Source organism: Panthera onca, chromosome C1 (assembly GCF_046562875.1).
Source record: "Panthera onca isolate mPanOnc1 chromosome C1, mPanOnc1 haplotype 2, whole genome shotgun sequence".
NCBI lineage: Eukaryota > Metazoa > Chordata > Mammalia > Carnivora > Felidae > Panthera > Panthera onca.
Genome location: NC_138346.1, coordinates 118,332,324 through 118,345,846, shown reverse-complemented (window position 1 = coordinate 118,345,846; position 13,523 = coordinate 118,332,324). Strand labels below are relative to the sequence as shown.

The 13,523-nt window shown below is 37.0% G+C and overlaps 1 pseudogene; it reads left to right on the top strand.

Moving 5' to 3' along the window:
* The first annotated feature begins 12,355 nt into the window (after positions 1–12,355).
* On the top strand, positions 12,356–13,277 carry LOC144617028 (olfactory receptor 5V1-like; annotated as a pseudogene).
* The last annotated feature ends 246 nt before the right edge of the window (positions 13,278–13,523 follow it).

The following is a 13,523-nucleotide window of genomic DNA, read 5'->3' as shown; positions in this document are numbered from 1 at the left end:
TCTTTGTTTTTCAACAGTTTTACAATGATCTATCTAGGTATGAATGTTTTTCAGTTTATTTTCATTAGAGTTTATTGAGCTTCTTATATGTGTATGTATTAGTTTCCCAATGCTGCTGTAGCAAATTACCACAAAGATAGTGGCTTAAAACAACTCTGGAAGTCATGGTCTGAGATGTGTTTCACTGGGCCAGCACCAAAGTGTTAACAGGGCTGCATTTTTTCTAGAGGCTGCATTTTTCCCTTTCTTTTTCTAGCTTTGAGACTGACTGTATTTCTTGGTACCTTTCGCCATCATTAGAATCAGCAACTGATTCTCACATCTTTGTCACACTGCATCCCTGTGGTCTTTCTACCTCTATCTTATAAGGATCCTTGTGCTTACCTTAACTCCACACAGATAATTCAGGATAAGCTTCTCATCTCAAGATCCTTAACTACATCTTCAAAATCCTTTTTGCCACATAAGTTAATCTATTAATAGTTCTCAGTGATTATGGACACATACATCTTTGGAGAGCCATCATTCTGTCTATCAGAGTATAGAATAAAATTGTTTATCAAATTTGGAAAGTTTTAAGAAATTATTTCTTCTGTAAATATTTTTACTTTTTTTCCTATATTCTATCCTTTTGGTAATCTAATTCTGCAAATATTGGTATTTTTATAATGTTACACAGTTCTCTGAGCTCTGTTCATTTTTCTCTTTCTTGATTCTTATGGTTCCTCAGACTGCATTATCTCTATTGACCTATCTCCAAGTTTTTTCATTCTTTCTTCTCTCTGATTTTTAAATAAATCCTGTGAATTTTCATTTCAGTTATTGTATTTTTCAACTCTATAAATTCTATTTGGTGACTTGTGTAATTTGTGTCTGTTTATTAATATACTCTATTTGGTGAAACATAGTTTTCATACTTTCTTTTAATTATTTAACCATAGTTGCCATTAGTTCTTTGAAACTATTTGTAATAGCCACTTTAAAGTGTCTGTTTATTTAATCTAACATCTGGGACCCCTCAGAGATCTTTTCAGTTGAATGCATTTTTTCCTATGTACGAGCCATACTTTCCTATTTCTTTGAATATCTTGTGTTTTATTGTAGTTGTTAAAAACTGGACATTTTAGGGTTGAAGATATTGTAGCAACTTTGGAATCAGATTCTCCATCCATCCCCCAATTTCACTGTATTGCTTTTCTTTTCCTGTTTGCTGTTCCTTGTTTCATGATTTTCCTGGATCAGTTCTGTATATGTTACATTTCTTGAAGGGCTTAGCTACTGAGTTCTCAAATTCCATTTTAAAAGTTTTGGTTTTTATTTGCAAGCCTAGGTTCCTAGGTCAGCTTAGTTTAGTGGTCAGCCAATGATTGGTCAGACTGTTTCCTTAAATGGTCCAGGAAGTCTTCTACCTTTTACCAAAAACTTGTGTGTGAAGGTGTATCTTCGAATCTAAGGTCGTTTGCAAGTCAGCTGTAGCTTTCACTTTTTGCTTGCAAAGGGCTACAAGGTCACCCAAATGTAAGTTACTAAGCCCTCTGTGGTTTTTCCTGTCCTTGCACATGTCCCTGTACATGCGTGTGCAGTCTTCTAGATCCTCAGGAATCTTAGAGCTTTTCAAAGTTCCCTGTGGTCATATAGTTTCTTTTCTCTAAATTTCCCATTTAAACTTTGGGTGAAATTTTTTGTTAAGGGCTGAATTGTGCCCCTTGCCAACCAATCCATTTGTTGACATCTTAACCACTTGAGAGTGTGACTTTATTTGGAGATAGGGTCTGTAAGGATGTAATTTGGTTAAAATCAGAGCATTAGGGTGGGGTCTAACCCAGTATGGATGGTATGCTTATAATAAAAGGAAATTGGACACAGAAATGCATGGAAGGAAGACAATGTGAAGACACAGAGAAAAGATGACCATCTCTAAGCCAAGGAGAGAGGTTTCAGATGAAACCAACCCTACCAACACCTTGATTTCAGACTTCTGGCCTCCATAGTTATGAGTGAATACATTTTTCTTTGTTTAAGCCATCTAGTCTGTGGTACTTTGTTATGGTAGTCAGTCCTAGAAAGCTAATACACTCCTCTTTTCCCCAGCATAATTCATAGCTTCAACTGACTGCAATGTTAGCATTTCCAGCTGATGGCTATTGTTTTCCATAACTCCTGTAAATAGAACTTTTTCCATGGAGTTGAGCTTCAAGTTAGATTAAATATTGATAATGCCCTATGAATGGGGCTTTTCCAGGGAGCTTCTGAAAATATTGTCAAAATATTGACAGTTCTCAGGGTATAGGACATTTCACAAAGCTCCAAATACATTAATTGCCTCCACTCCTCTTGACAGCACCACCCTGGTGTTGGGCAGTGGGTGGGTGGGAATAGTTCCAAGTTAAAATGTCACAGACCCCATTGTCCTTATGAAGTTCAGTAGTTTTCCTTGAATAAATGCTTTTTGGTTTAATTCATGCTTTTGGTTAATTTCCAAAGTCCTAACATGGTTGAGTTCTATTGTTTTGTCAGTATTTTTGTTGCTTTTGTAGGAGGGTTCACTGAAGTCCTAATGCTGCCACTCTGAAAGTCTTGCTCTTCACCTTGTTTTTGAAAGGTATTTTTGCTGGATATAGGATTACAGGTTTACAGGTTCTTGTTCTTCTTTCAGAACTTTAAAGACGTTGCTCTACAGTCTGCTGGCTTCCACTGCTCTAATGAAAAGGCTGCTGTCATTTTTGTCCATTTTTCTGCATGCAATGTCTTTTTTTTACTAGTTGCTTTTAAAGTTTTCTCTTTACCACTGGTTTTAAGTAATTTGATTATGACTTTCTTAGTGTGGTTTTCTTTTGGTGCTTTCTGTTTGGGGTTTGTTGAGTTACTTGAATCTTTGGGCTATATATTTTATCAAATTTGGGAAATTTTGTCCAGAATTTTTCTACATGTTTTTGTCCCCTCCTCCTTCTGGGACTCCAATTACAAACATATTAAATTCTTGGTGTTGACCCAAAGCTCATTGATATTTTGTTTACTTTTTTCAGTCTTTTTTCTCTCATTTCATTTTGGATAGTTTCTGTTGCTATGCCTTCAAGTTCAGTGATTTTTTTTTCTGTGTCTAATCTGCTGTCAATTCCATCCAGTGTTCAATGTTATGTATATATTGGTTTTGGTTGTCAAATGGTCCTTTTTAAAATATTTTCCTTTGTAGTTCTTAACTAGCTGGGCATTTCACGACATCTCTATTCATATCATGAGAGTGGCAGCCATCATCATTGTAGCCCACCTATTGGGCAGTCCCCAGGATCTTTTCAATGGTTCCAGGGTGTTCTCTGGCTACAGATCAGTGTCACATCTGTTGGGCAATGTTGACAATCCCATCAAAAGTGATATTTCCACTGTGCTTAATGTTTTTCTGCTTTTTTCTGTTTTGTTTTGTTTTTTTTTTTTTTTTTTTTTTGTCAGTTCCTTGAGGGCTTTGACAGGTTGGGAGCAGAAGGTACCACTTCAATCCTGGCTTGTCTATTCTGAATGGGCAGTTTCACTGTAATCCTCAGACTTTTCCAATATCCAGTTGCCTTGGACAATCTCATCACCAACATTTTTTGGAGACAGACAGAGGGAGCCAATCTTTAGGGCCAGGGCAGTGGTGGCACCAACCTCCCGTTGGTGCACCTTAGGTAAACGACTTTGAATTCATTTGGGTCGAACTTAGGCAGCATGGAGGAGGCAGCTGGTGTTGGATAAACTTGGATTTTGGGACAACTGAAGGCAAAGTTGCACCATTGCCTGCCCCAAGCGGAAAGTTATAAATTTTAATTTTTTAATTTTATTAAATTTTAATTTTTAAATATATCAAATACATACATTTTTTTCCTTGTCTCTCCTTATCATGTGCATGGTTTCCTCTGCCTTCTTGAAAATAACACTGCTTATAATAGCTGTTTTAATGTCCTTGTCTGATAAGTCTATTACTGTGTAATTTCTGAGTCTATTTTCAGTTATTGATTTTTTCCTTAAAAAAATTATTTTTATTTGAGAAAGGTGGGGGGGGGGGAGAGAGAGAGAGAGAGAGAGAGAGAGAGAGAGAGAGAATCCCAAGCAGGTTCCATGCTCAGCATGGAGGCTGGTGTGGGGCTTAATCCTACAATCCTGGGATCATGACCTGAGCCAAAACCAAGAGTCCAATACGCAACTGACCGAGACACCCAGGCACCCCTAATTTTTTCTTCTTAATATAAGTTGAGTGTCCTGACCTTGTATGTCTGACACTTTTGATGCCTGATGTTGTAAATTTTACATAGGTGATTGAAGACTTTTTTAGTGCAGTTGACCTTTGAACAACATGGGTTTGAACTGTGCAGGCCCACTTATACACAGATTTTGTTTTGGATACAATACAGTACTGTAAATGTATTTTCTCTTTCTTAAGATTTTTAATAAGTCTTTTTTCTAGTTACTTTATTATGAGAATACAATATATATTATATATCATAAATGTACAATTTACATGTACAATATATAATACATATAACATGCAAAATATGTGATGTTATGTTATTATGAAGGCTTCCAGCCAACAGTAGTTAAGTTTTGGGGGAGTCAAATGTTATCTGTGGATTTTCAAATATATGGGAGGTTAGCACCCAACCCCCACATTGTTGGAGGGTCAGCTGTATTACGTTAAGTGTTTTTGAAATTTGTGCTTAGACATAGTTGCTTAGAAATAATTTGATCCTTTTAATACTAGCTATTAATTTTTGTAAGCTGGGTTCAGAATACCCTCCTGTCTAGTGCTAGTTTTGTCTCTTTACTAAAGTGGTACCCATCTGATGACTCTGTGTGTGATAAAAGTTATTTATATTCTGAGTGGTGAGAACACAAACCAAAAATCCAAGTTTATCCTAGCCCTCTGTGAGCTCTGGATCTTATTCTACCTGATCGTCTCTAATGATCTTTCCTTTGGCTGTCATGTGCTAATGAACATTCTGCTAAAGAGTTTAGGGGAATCTTCTGTGGCTCTCTAGATTTCTCTATATGTGTGCATCTCTTTCCTCTTCAAGACTTTGCCACATAAATGCTAGGTACCTTGGTCTCCTTGAACTCTGAATTTTGTCTCATTAATGCATGGAATCACCGAGCTCTACTTTTGTGCTCTTTCCTTGTGCTGTGGCGTGGAAACTTTCTGAATGAAGGGAACTAAGGCATTCACAGGGTTTGCCTCATTTGTTTCCCTTCTCTCAGTGTTCTCCATCCCATACTACCTGCTGTTCAATATCTGAAACCTCTTTTTTCCTTTAATTTTGCCCAGTTGGTAAGACAGAAGGGCAAATCTGGTTATAGTATTGTGTCATGGCTGGAAGCAGAAGTACAAAAATCTGATTCTTAAAATGCACAGTTGACACCTGGGCTGATATTAGGGAGTACAAGAGGGCTAGGAACTTATTTTGTTACTATTTAGATTAAATGAGAATTTAAAGACAAAAGGCACAAAAATAAAAAGGATTATAAGAAACTCCTATGAATAGTTACATGCCAACAAACTGGATAACACAGAAGAAATGTGTAAATTCCTGGGAACATATGATATACGAAGAATAAATCATGAAAAAATAAAAAAATCTGAATAGACCAATTACTAGTAAGAAGATTAAATCACCAATAAAAAACCTCCCGAGAAACAAAAGTCTAGGAACAGACAGCTTCACTGGTGAATTCTACCAAACTTTCATAGAATAATTAATACCATTCTTCTTAAACCCTTCCAAAAAATAGAAAAGGGGAGAATAGTTTCACATTCATTTTACAAGGCCAGCATTACCTGATACCAAAACCAGAAAATGACACCTTAAGAAAAGGAAATTATAGGCCAATATCTTTAATGAGCATAGATGCAAAAATCTTCAACCAAATATTAGCAAACTGAATTCAACAACACATCAAAAGGATCATATACTGTAATCAAGTGGAATTTATTTCAGGGATGTAAGGATGGTTCAATATCCATAGGTCAATTGATGTGATACAACACATTAACAAAATGAAGAATAAAAATTGTATGATCATCCCAATAGATGCAAAAAAAAAAAACAACACTTGACAAAATTCAATATTCATTTATGGTAAAAATTCTCAACAAAGTGGGTATAGAGGGAATGTACGTTAGCATAATAAAGGCCATATATGACAAATTCACAGATAACATCATACTTAATGCTGAAAAGCATCAGGAACAAGACACGAATGCCTACTCCACTTCTATCCATCAAAACTTTGGAAGTCCTAGACAGTAATTAGGCAAAAAAGAGAAATAAAAGCCATCCAGATTGGTAAGGAAGATGCAAAGCAGTCACTATTTGCAAATGACATGATATTATGTGTAAGAAACCCTAACAATTCCACCAAAAACCTGTTGGAACTAATAAACAAATTCTGTAAAGTTACAAAATAAAAATCAGTATACAAAAATCTGTTGCATTTCTATACACTATTAATGAACTATCAGAGAAATTAAAAAAACTATCCTGTTTATAACTGCATCAAAAAGAATGAAAATACTTAGGGATCAATTTAGTGAATCAATAAGTGAAAGAACTGTACTCTGAAAATTATAAGACATTGATGAAAAAAATTAAAGAAGACACAAGTAAATGGAAAGATATTCCATGCTCATGAACTGGAAGAATGAATAATTTATAATGTCCATACTACCCACATCAATCTATAGATTCAATGCATCCCTATCAAAATTCCAATGGCATTTTCACAGAAATATATATACATGCACACAATGGAGTAATATTCCGACATAAAAAAGAAGGAAATATTGCCATTCGCAACAATGTGGATGGTTTTTGATGCTAAGTGAAGTCAGGCAAAGAAAAACAAGTACTATATGATCTCACTTATATGTGGAATCTAAAATAAGACAAAAACAAAACAATTCAGAGATACAGGGAACAGAGTGTTGGTGGCAAGTGGGGTGGGTGGGTGAAATGAGTAAATAGAGTCAAAAGGTACAAACTTTCAATTATAAAATATATAAGTCCTGGGGATAATGTACAGCATGTTGAATATAGTTAATAATGTTGTATTGTATATTTCAAAGTTTCTAACAGCATAGAACTTAAAAGTTCACATCACAAGAAAAAAATTGTTAACTATATACGGTGACAGACGTGAAATAGACTTATTGTGGTGATTATTTTGCAATATATACAAATATCAAGTCATAATGTCATACACCTGAAACTAATATAATGTTATATGTCAATTATATCTCAACAAAAAATGAGAATTTAAGTATCAACTTTCAATCCAAATACAACATTCAGAAGTTAACACAGTAGGGAGTGTAGTTAAAACTCAAATTTGGGTCTGTGAACATACGTATATGATAAAGAGTAGGTTCTGAGCACTCCAACTGAGAAACCATAACAACTTACCACAAATTTAGCAGCTTAAAACAACACAAATTTATTATCTCACAGTTCTGTAGGTCAGAAATCTGGGTACCACATGACTTGGCTGGTTCCTTGACTTAGTGTCTTAAAAGACTGATATCAAGATGTCAGCAGGGCTGTGTTCTTTTCTCAAGATTCTGCAGGAGAATCCCTTTCTAGGGTTATTCTGATCATTGGCAGAATTCAATATGGTTTTAGAATGTAATCCCAGTTTCCTTTCCGGGTGTCCATCCAGAGGTCATTCTCATGCAGGCTGCCTCTACCCCCTAGTTTGTATTCCCTAGTTTCATAGGTAGATTGGATCCCTCAAGCTTTGAGTCTCTCTGACTCTCCCCTCTGCCTCCTCTTTCCTGCTACATCTCGTTTCACTCTAGCTGGAGAAATTTGTCTGCTTTTAGGGGGCTCAAGTGATTAGATTTGGCTGACCCAGACAATCCAGGATAATCTCCCTATATTATAGCCCATAGTCTTAAATTCATTTGCAAAGTCTATTTGGCCATGTAGCATAACATATTCACAGGATCCAAGGATTAGGTCATAGTCATCTGGGGTGGGGGGACGCATTATTTGGCTTACCGTATCAGCGTATTGGTTAAAACCCTCATCCTATCCTTGACCTTTATACTCCAAGAAGACCTTTATACTCCAGAGAAATAAATAATTGTACCCCTGGGAGATCTCTGACATTCTCACCCTTGTTATTCAGTTTCATCTTGGAGAAGACAGAAATAAGCAGATACCAAATATCATCACAAAATCTCAAAGCTGGAATCACTTATTCCAGCCCTCTAATTTTACAGATGAGAAAAATTAATGTTCAGAGACAGGAAGATGCTTTGACTAGTTAGTGGTAGAGCTGAATATTGATTCTGGAGCTACAGATCTTTGCCAATATGTGGTTTCATTAATTATATGACTATGCATTTACCTATCTTTTCTTAAGCTTCAGTTTGTTCATCTGAAAAATGGGAATAATAATGATCTTTACTTCTCAAAGATGTTGTAAGAATTAAAGGAGGGGCGCCTGGGTGGCCGAGTTGGTTGAACGTCTGACTTCAGCTCAGGTCATAATCTCACATTTTGTGAGTTTGAGCTCCACATGGGGCTCTGTGCTGACTGACAGCTCAGAGCCTGGAGCCTGCTTCCGATTCTGTGTCTCCCTTTCTCTCTGCCCCTCCCCTGCTTGCACTCTGCCTCTCTGTCTCTTTCTCAAAAGTAAATAAACTTTAAAAAAAAGAATTAAGGGGAATTAGTGTGTGTAAAGTACATAGTACAGTAACTGTACCTGGCACTTAATAAATGCAAGAAATGTGAGCTATCATTACTGTTGTTGTTGTTAATATTATTTTATGAATCAAGGCTGCATCAACATATAGGCACTTTCTCTTGACTGAATTGATTCGATAACTGAGTAATTTAGTTGAAGCAATTGTGAATGTGAGACTTTTATGTTCTATCACTGCTTTTTCAATATGGTTCTTTCTTTCTGCTCGAGTGACTTAAAAACTTAGATAGGTGAGAAAAATCTATACTACCCAAACTGAACCTTTATTTTAAGGTGCTAAAGCAATATGATCACATCCATTCTCTATTTTAGTAAACTTGGTCATGAATGCACTCATAAAACAAATGCTTTGAGTGTCAGTTATAGGCCAGGAGATATTATAGAGGTGAATAAAACAGTCATGATCCTTGTGGTGCCTGGCTTGCTCAGTGGGTAGAGCACAACTCTTGATCTTGGTGTTGTAGGTTCGAGCCACATGGGTATGGAAATTACTTAAAAATAAAATCTTAAAAAAAATGTATTTAAAACAGACATGATCCTTGCTTACTCAGGGCTTATTGGCTGGGGAGAAACTGACATTCAGTGAGTAAATAAATATGTAAATAAAGGTCACTATAAATTCTTTGAAGGAAAATAATAGGATGATATAAGAGATTTTTAAAAACCTATACTAGATTGGAGGTCAGAAGGATTCTCTGAAGAGTGACATTTTAGCTGAGGCCCAAAGAAAGAGAAGGAATCAGCCATGTAGAGAGTGTTCATGTGGTCGGCCTTGGAGACGGAAATAAATACACAGATTAGGAGGAGAGGAAGAGGGAGAAGGAGAGAAGGAGTGAAGGGGAAAGTTTGGCTGAAAAGTTAGATACAGGCAGGTGATAAGGGAAGGGATGGCCTCAAGATGAATCCCAGGTTTCTGACTGGAAGTTAGGGAATATTGTTAGAAGGAGTTTAGAGGCATCAGGTCTAATTTTATCAACCACTTGTCATGTTGCGTGTAGCTTCACATGATATTTGGCTTTTTAATTTCCAGTTTCAGAGGAAATATTGTATAAAAAAGCGTGATAATCAAATCTACCTGCCTCCCTCAAAGGATTCTTGTGAATATCTGTTCAGAAATGTAGTTATAAAAAAAGCAAAAAATGAAAAGAGAAAGGAAAGCAGATACAATCATGAGTATTTGTTTTATGGGAGAGAAATAGGTGAATTTAATTACATATCAGTTGCTTAGAAGTGGAGCTGGTAGAGACTGTGAAATTAAAAGATTAGAGAAGGGAAGTCAATAAATAGAAAACAGCATTTCATTTTTGATGCAAACAGTGTGTCATTTGAGTCAATCTGGAGAAAGATAAGGGGAAATAACATTTTTAAAGGGGAACTTGAAATGGGTGCATTGGCATAATGGAGAGACAGTATGTAGCTCACTGCTCTGTTATTTATTACTTATTTTAATCTCAACCAAAACTCTATAATCCAGACATTATCCCATCTTAAATATGAACAAACTGAGGCTTATAGTAGCTAAGTAAGTTGTTCCAGGTTAACAAGTGACAAAGCTGTGATTTAAACCCATGTCTGTCAAACTCCTAAACCTAACTACTGACACCCGAGGCTGACAAACTTGTTCATAAAGGGCCTGAAACCAGTTTAGGTTTTGTGAGCCATATGGTCTATTTCTCAACTACTCAATTTTGCCATTGTAGCACAAAAGCAGCCATAGATGATACATAAATGAGTGGATGTGGCTGTAAGCCAATAAAATTTTACTTATAGAAGTAAGTTGGTGTGCTGGATTTGGCTGCTGACCACCGGCTCACGTTAAGGAAAAGAGACGGCTTAACAGTTTCTGTGGAAAATGGTGATGCCAGAGCACACAAAGCCTCATTTAAAGACAATCCACAAAGAAAATTATTTCAGATGCAAATAAATGAACTTCCAAGTTTCTTAGAATTCGCAATGGTTATGTCACAGCCTAGCAAACATTTGTTGTTCATGGTAAAGCAGAATGGGAAGACACTAATTAAAGCTCTAAAATCATCCAGAAATATCTTACCCAACAGTTCCAAATTTGTCTTTCTCCCAACCTTTTACTGGAGCTACTTACTGACTAGGAAATTGAACAGTGTACAGTGACTTTTTCCTTTGTGTTCCCTTTATCAATTTTTGGGGGGGGGGGCAGTAAGAACTAGCCACAGGAAAAAAGGTAAAAAGAGCAGACAGAGGGAGGGTGGTCACAGATTTGAGTGTATTGGATTAAATCACTTCTGAGGCTTCTAGATTAGTGGTCTGTCCTAATTAGCCCCCGACAATCCTAAGTTTCACACGGGAAGTGAGATGTTCAATGTATGTATTTTCTATTGGCACCGTAAAAAATGACCACAAACTTAGTGGTTTAAATGCTTGCTTATTATCTCACGGTTCTGTGGGTCAGAAGTCCAGGCACAGCATGGCTCCCATGGGTCCTCTGTCTCACAGAAGTCCAGGCAAAGCACGAGGAGGACTCAAGCTGAAATCAAGGTGTCAGCTGAGCTGGGTTCTTATTTAGAGATTTTGGGGAAGATTCCCCTTCCATGTTTATTCAGATTATTAGCAAAATTTAGTTTCTTGTGATTTGAGGACCAATGTTACCTCTTCCTTAACATGTTCCCCACTTCATCTTCAAGCCACTGATGACACCTGGAATCCTATTTGTGATTTGAATTTCTGACTTCATTTTCTGCTCTGCTTTTAAGGGTTTGTGTGGTTAGATTAGGCCCACCTGAAAAATCTCCATATATTAAAGTCATGTGAGTAACAACCTTAATCATATCTACAAATCCTTCCTGCCACATAATATAATGTATCCATGTGAGTTACACCGGAAGGCAAAGGTCATGGAGACTATTTCACATGTAGTAAGTTAGAATTTGTTATTGCAGCTACTTTCCAGGAAAGAGGGAGGTTGGGAGGAAAAGTATTTGGGTTCTAATTTAACTCATCAGCTGTTGTTTTTCAATGTGAGTGCTGAAGACTGAATTTCCTTCCTTCCTTCTTTCCTTCCTCCTTTCCTTCCTTCCCTCCTTTCTTCTTTCCTTCCTTCCTCCCTCCCTCCCTCCCTTTCTTTCTTCCTTCCTTCCTTTTAACAAAAGTTTTACAGGATACATATAAATTAAAGAGAGAGATAATGGACCTACAGACTGGTAAGGAGCCTAACAGGCTAATAGTTTCTAGTGATTGGCATGACAAGTAAACACAGGGCAAAAGATCACAGCAGAGAGGGGGAATGCAAATATTTCAGTGTCAGAGTATTGAGCTACACTATCTAGAAGAGATGCAATCTCATCCACCAAACAAAGGATGAGTAAAAGTTATTAGCTTTGGGGTACCTGGGTGGCTCAGTCAGTTGAGTGTCCAACTCTTGATTTCAGCTCAGGTCATGATCTCATTGGTCATGGGATCGAGCCCTAAATAGGGCTCCACTGCAGCACAGAGCCTGTCTCTCTCTGCCTCTCACTCTTTCTCTCCCTCAATAAAAAAATAAACACTTTTTTCAAAAGTTAGTTAGCTCTTCCAATGTTTGTCATTGTATTTCATTGTCTTTTTGATTTCTTTCCTAATTTTCATTTCAATTGAGTAAGAACTGAAAGAAATGGAAAATCAAACTGTGGTCACTGTAATTATCATTCCAGGATATCCCAACCATCCTGAATTACAAGGGCTATTTGTCTTGATCTTCTTGATCATTCATCTGATGACTCTTCTGGGAAATGCTTTCACATTCACCGTGATCAAAATCAGTCATTTCCTCCACATTCCACTGTATTCTTAGCAACTTGAGTTTCTTGGACATCTGCTACTTGTCCATCACCATTCTGGTCACGCTAGTGAACTTATTCCAGGAGAAGAAGACCATGTCATATGAGTGCTACCTTTCCCAGATGTTCCTGTGACCTGTGCTGGGGAAATCTTGTGGCTGCTATGACTTATGAACACGATGTAGCCATTTGCTACCTTCTGCACTATCTGTTTCTCATGATCTAACAGTCTGTGTGCATTGGTTGACTGGAGCTTGGCTGGGTGGACTAGAGAATTCTGTGACATACTCAGTGTTGGCAGTCACATTCATTCTGTGTGGGTTCAACCAGATCAGCTGCTTTCTCTGTGATATCCCACTGCTCCTGGAGCTCTTCTCAGACACTTCTCTCGATGAGTTTGTGCTCCATCATGTTGCCAGCACCACCACTGGCTTGAGTCCTTGCCTGTTTACTGCAATGTCTTACATACTTATCTCTGCCATCTTTAGGATTCCTTGAGGACAAAAACAAGGCCTTCTCTATCTGTGCATCCCACTTCACTGTGGTGGTAGTCTTCTTTGGGATAGCTGACTTCAACTATGACAGCCCAAGGTAGGCTACAGCCCAGATATGGACACCCTGGTCTCTGTGCTTTTCTGTGTTGTAATCCCCTTGTTGAACTCCATCATCTACAGCCTATGAAACAAGGAGGTCAAGGGTGCCCTGAGGAAGCTGGCTGGAGAAGGTAGATTCTGCAGTAATAGTAATATTCTGTAGTAATATCAGATTAACATTTTTCATCTGCAGAGTCCTTTTTCTTTCTTTCTTTCTTTCTTTCTTTCTTTCTTTCTTTCTTTCATCTTTCTTTTTTTCCTGTTGATAACTTTTACTTGTATAACCTTTTAGTTATTTTATTAAAATACCGTGTTTATTAATTTTTAAACCATTTAAAAATTATATGTATTTAAGGTGTACAAGATGATAATTTGATAGACATATACATAGTGAAATAGTTACTATAGT